The sequence below is a fragment of the Triticum aestivum genome, chromosome 6A (assembly GCF_018294505.1).
Source record: "Triticum aestivum cultivar Chinese Spring chromosome 6A, IWGSC CS RefSeq v2.1, whole genome shotgun sequence".
Lineage (NCBI taxonomy): Eukaryota > Viridiplantae > Streptophyta > Magnoliopsida > Poales > Poaceae > Triticum > Triticum aestivum.
In genome coordinates, this window is record NC_057809.1 from 50,912,152 (window position 1) to 50,917,906 (window position 5,755).

At 48.9% G+C, this 5,755-nt stretch overlaps 1 pseudogene; it reads left to right on the forward strand.

Moving 5' to 3' along the window:
* The first annotated feature begins 843 nt into the window (after positions 1–843).
* LOC123129421 (putative FBD-associated F-box protein At5g56440) lies at positions 844–5,389 on the forward strand (annotated as a pseudogene).
* Positions 5,390–5,755: the final 366 nt, after the last annotated feature.

Genomic DNA, 5,755 nt, shown 5'->3' on the forward strand with positions numbered 1-5,755 from the left:
TGGGAGCGTCGGACGGTTGCCACTTGCCAGATTGCTAACGGCATGAGGGATTAGGCTGGTCATAGTGGGGAGTAACTTATACTAGTGTCATGCATATGACACTAGTCTAAGGCTCTGTTTGGTTCATAAGTCCTAGGATTTTTTTAGTCCCAACTTATAAGTCTCAAGTCCCTAAAAAGTTCCTACCAGTTTGGTTCCTGGGACTTATAAGTCTCTATAAGACCATATTACAACTATAAGTCCCTCATTGAGAGTCTTATTTTATAAGTCCCAAATGCCCATTTTAAGTCCCTATAAGTCCCTCCTGTTTGGTTTAGATGGGACTTATAGGGACTTTTTTAAGTCCCTGGAAACAAACACCCTCTAAGTTACTACCTTCATAGTGCAAAGTAACATACTAGTAGTGTCATATGTGGCTTTATTTAATGGCTTGTAGACTCATCTTATCTTGGAAAGCGCTATGTTACAGTAACATATTATGTTACCACTTCTCATTAATTACATGCCACATAAGCAAAAAAAATTTGAAATGTGTTATGTTACTACCTAAGTTACTCCCACTATGACTAGCCTTAGAATTGAGGAAGGATTGTCCTGTAATTATGAGAATAATTAAATCATATAGTAACACTTTTCATGATGGAACTGGTGTTTCTCCCCGGTCCGGCGATGGTTGGGGAGCGCAGGAAGGAGACATTCGTGTGTGGAGGGTGAGAAGAACATGGGAGGTTGAACCACTACAAATAGGACAAGTTACTATGACACACCACTCAGTATGAGATGTGCGCGGCGGACGGCGACCGACCCTACCCCCTCCCCCCCTCCCCGGGCCAGCCGCCGACCATGGAGAAGCAGCCTGCAGGGGAGGCGTGCGAATCCCATGGGACCACACGGAAGCAGGCACGGAGCGGTGAGACCGCCGACGATTTCATCAGCAACCCTCCCCCCTCCCGATGACATCCTCGGCACCATCATCTCCCTCCTCCCAACCAAGGATGGCGGCCGCACGGCGGTCCTTTCCAGCCAATGGCGCCACCTCTGGCGCTCTCTGCCTCTCAACCTCAAGGTCAACATCCGACTCCCCGGCGCCGCCGGCCCCGTCCCCACCCCCTCCCGTGTCCCACCCTCCGCCGTCTCCAAGATAATCTCCCAACACCATGGCCCCGCACGCCGGTTCTCCTTCCACTGACCGCTGCGCCCAGGAGGAGAGCTGCCTTCATTCCCAGGCCCTCGCCAACCTCGAGGAGCTTGATATCGCTTATGGCATATGCAAACCCGAAACGTAAAGAAGCAAATCCAGTACAGAGAGAAGGATATTTGCTAATAAGAAAAATGTACACGCTATAGAAGAGCACGTCAACCAAAGTAAAACAAGCAAGAAATACATGCGAGTCGAACCTGTCCAGCCGAAGAGGGCAAGGCGAAGCGAACGAACAAAGAACCTGTGGATGGGAAAAAACAAGAAACAAGGGTACATCAGCTTACACACATTTCGTCTAACAGAAGGAGAGCAAGGAAGAAGGTACCTCCTAGAGCAGCCACTCGCATACGACACCGGGATTGATTGATCTGCAGTAAGAAGGAAACGAAGAGCACAGTAAGCAGCGGAACCTAGTACTGCAGAAGACAAAGAGGAACGGGGAAAGCAAAGAATTCGCAAGTGTGTTGAGCAGAAGAAGAAAGGTCAAGCTGCTATCCAGCGCTGTCACACGAAGCGCGGCCGTCGGAACGCAGGTGTAGAGCGAGAGCCCGCCAACCTCTGCGTCCAATAGGGCGTTGAGCCCCGAGACAGAGCAGCACATCATATGTGCCCTTCTCCTTGCCACCGGCAAACATGAGTCGGTGGTGAGGCGGCGGCTGGTCGGCATCACCTCTTACACTCCGCCGCGGATCCGTCACTGATGCCTGACCTTCGGCCACCCTCGTTACTCCTCCCACTGCAACGGCTCCCTTCCTTCTTGATCTACCATCCTTTTACTTGTCGTCCGTCGTTAATCCACTCCTCCCCTACAACTGAACTCCGACGCGGGTAGAGATGGGGGCTACTCGAACTCTATCGCGGGCAGGGATTGGGGCTACTTGGGGCGGGGGGAAGGACTTCGGGTGCGGCGGCTCTGGCGAGATGGGAAGAGCGGAGGGAGGCGGCGGCTGCACTAGGAGTAGAGAGCGTCGAGCGGGAAAGGAGGGACGCGGGGGGCCGCTCCGACCTGGCCGCCCGCCATGGGGTCGCCGCCGCGCCCGCACACCTGGGAGCTTTTTCCTCTCACTGCCCGCTGCTTTTTTCGCTCGCTCACGTGCTGCCTCGACACTATTCATTGCCTACGTGGACGCGGTGGTTGTGCCTAGCGCCCCGTTCATCCTTTATATGTTTGATTGATATGTGTTGTTGGCGTTATGTTTATACAGAGTCAAGTTTGCTAGCTGTAGCGTTTCAAATAAGATCCACACATGAAGGCCTTCTTTGATTCGTAGGATAAGAATGTTATAGAAATAGGAAAATGATAGGAAGTAGGATGACATGCATCTCAATTCCTATAGAGAAAGAGATGTCATTTGGTGCATAGGATATGAATTTTTCCATTAAGTCTTAGTTAATGTTTTTTTTCTCCAAAATGTGAAGGAGTACATAGAAATAAGATCCATTCCTACAAAACAAATGGCTTCAAAAAAAAATTTCCTATGCAAATCCTATCCTATAGAAATCCTATGAGATTCCTACAAACTAAAGATGGCCGAATTGTGAATCACCTGACCATGAAAGTAAGGCCTCTTTTGGTTCGTAGTATAGGATTATTATAAGAATAGAAAATTTGTAGAAAATGAGATGACATGTATCTCAAATCCTATAAGTAGGAATAGGAAATGAGATGTCATTTGGTTCACACCAAAGGAATTTTTCCATTGAGTCTATGCTCATTTTTATTTTCCTATGAAATATGGAGGATAGGAACCAATCCTATATATGAATAGAAATTCATCCCTATGAACCAAAGGGCTCTTAAGGAAAAAAATCCAATAAAAATCCTATCCTTTAGAATTCTTATGAAATTCCTCCAAATCAAAGGAGGCCTAAGTTTGTTTACTGGACTGACTTTTTTTTTTCTGTTGATGATGCATCGATTCTACTGTCTGTATTCTGCTCACACTCTTGTCATTTAAGTCGGTTATTTTTGGGGACGGTTCAGTTCATCCATTTTTCAGCTAGTTTTGGTGTGGTCGATGGTTCGTGTCTCGTGATTTAATGCTGGCATGATTCGCATGAAACGTGGTACTCAATCGCTTGGCTGCATGCAAAATCCCCAAGTTAATGCGGGAGAGTGTGTGAGTCAAGTCCCCGGTTGAATATAGGAGGCACCGCTGCCTACCGAGCTCCCCCCAGAACCCAGTGAGCTGCGGCGGGCGGCGGCCAGGCCAACCCTATCCCTCCGTCCCGGTTCCGACTTGCCGGTCGCCGGCCATGGAGAAGGAGGGGGCCGCGGGTACCCATGGGACCGCAGCGAAGCGAGCACGGAGTGTCAACTCCGGCGTGACCGCCGCGGCCGATTTCATCAGCAGGCTCCCCGACGCCATCTCGGCACCATCATCTCCCTCCTCCCCACCAAAGACGGCGGCCGCACGCCGGTCCTCTCTCACCGGTGGCGCCACCTCTGGCGCTCCGCGCCTCTCAACCTCGAGGTCAGCACCCTATCCCCCGGCGTCCCCACCTCCTCCCGCGTCCCACCCTCCGCCGTCTCCGACATAATCTCCAAGCACCCTGGCCCCGCCCGCCGATTCTACTTCCTCTGCCGCGGCGCCGGCGAGGGCGGTCTCCACGCCCAGGCGGCGAGCTGGCTTCACTCCCCGGCCCTCGCCCACCTCCAGGAGCTCGATATCAGCAACGCCAACCCCCCGCTGCTGGAATCAGTGCTCCGCTCTGCGTCCACCATCCTGGTTGCCAAGATCGACCATTGCGATTTCCCCTTCGAGATCGCGCCGCCCATGAATTTCCACAATCTCAACAAGCTCACCCTGTTTAACATTTCCATCTCAGAGGAGGTCTTCCACAGACTGCTCTCCGGCTGCCATGCCTTGGAAAGCTTATACATGGCCGATTTTCGTGCTCCGGGTCGCCTCCGTGTGATCTCGCCGACTATTAGGAGCATCATCTTCCGTCATAGCAAAAAAGTGGAACTGGTCATCGAGGATGCTCCTCGTCTTCTAAGGTTACTGTTAACTGATTGTAACCGTGATGATCGCGTCACTATCAGGGTAATTAGGGCGCCTAATCTGGAGATATTGGGCCCTTTCTTAGTGGTCGTCTCAAAGCTCCTACTCTTCAAGGTAGCAGCAGCAGCGTCATCTTCTAATTAATGTTGCATTCGGCATTCGTACATGTAGATAAATATACTTTATATGTTCATTATTTGTTTTCTTCAGGGAATAAGCTCAGTCAGCTCCACAAACTCGATGCGCACTGTGAAGGTTTTTGCTCTCAGGTCTTCTGGAGATAAGCTGGATGCAGTTCTTAACATCCTCAAGTGGTTCCCCTGTTTGGAAAAGCTCTATGTCACTGTGAGTACTTATTTCTCTCATTTGTTTGACCTATGATGTTATCTAGTTAGCGACAGTTTTAAGTTTTAACATATGCCTCCCTTCCCATTTCGCAGTTTCGTCGATGCAGGGATAAGAGAATTGAGCCTCCGTATGACCCACTACATCCAATTGAATGCCTTGAGACACATCTAAAAAAAGTAGTGTTCAAGTCATTCTTTTGCTATGGGAAACAGCTTGAATTTGCGAGGTTCTTTGTATTGAATGCAAAGGTGCTAGGCATAATTGAATTTGAAGTATATAATGAGTACAGCAGTGAAACGGCGGCTTATCAGCGGATGCTGCTACAAGTGGAAAACAGAGCTTCCCGAGATGCTCGGTTTGAATTCAGGATTAGCCCTACTAAATATGGACTGATTGACATGTGTTGAGTTCAGGAATACTTCATACAGACCGAGTGCCTTGTTAAGAAGCATATCCATGATTTGTCAGTGGCAAGCCCCTTCAAAAAGCCATAGTCTGGGTTGATGCCTGAAGATTGCACTGTCTTGTGCTCATTTTGTAGATGGGGTTGATGCCTGAAGATTGCCTCGTCTTCCTTCGCATAAGTCTGCTCTATTTCTAGTCTAATAAAGTTCCTCTGTAATAGTTCCAGTAACTTATGAAGTTACCCCTGTTAAAACTGGAAAAAGATGTCCCTGAATGCAAAAATAGTGCACTATGGAAATTTTCCGTGGGGAGGGAAAAATATTACTGCCGAAAGTTGTAACAGGACGGAGAGGCAGGTGGTAACCCCATCCGCTGAAGCTACTCCTATGGTCTTACCATATGCAGTTGTGAACATCTTGTGTTGAACAAATTTGAGCAGGATCAGCATTGGATTGGGCTGAGAACCTGAAAGTGAAAATAATGTTGGCTTTGACAGGGATCGTTGTGTGTGCTGCATTGTTGGCTTTGTTAACTTGTTCTCTGCATTGTTGCCACAAAGATTTAGTTTTTATACACATGTTTATTGCTTGCAAAACAAGGCTTTCACGGGAACTTTATCACTGGGTGGGTAGGTTATATGGTGTGGAGCTATAGTGTTTATAGAGCGGAAGTATTGGAAAAATCGTACTAGTAGCTGTTGGTACTATATATATTCCCGTGATGGCTGTGAAAGAGGGAGCGACTTTCTGGTGGACGCCGGCTCGTGTGGACTGTATCCTAGCCATAGAACGATTCC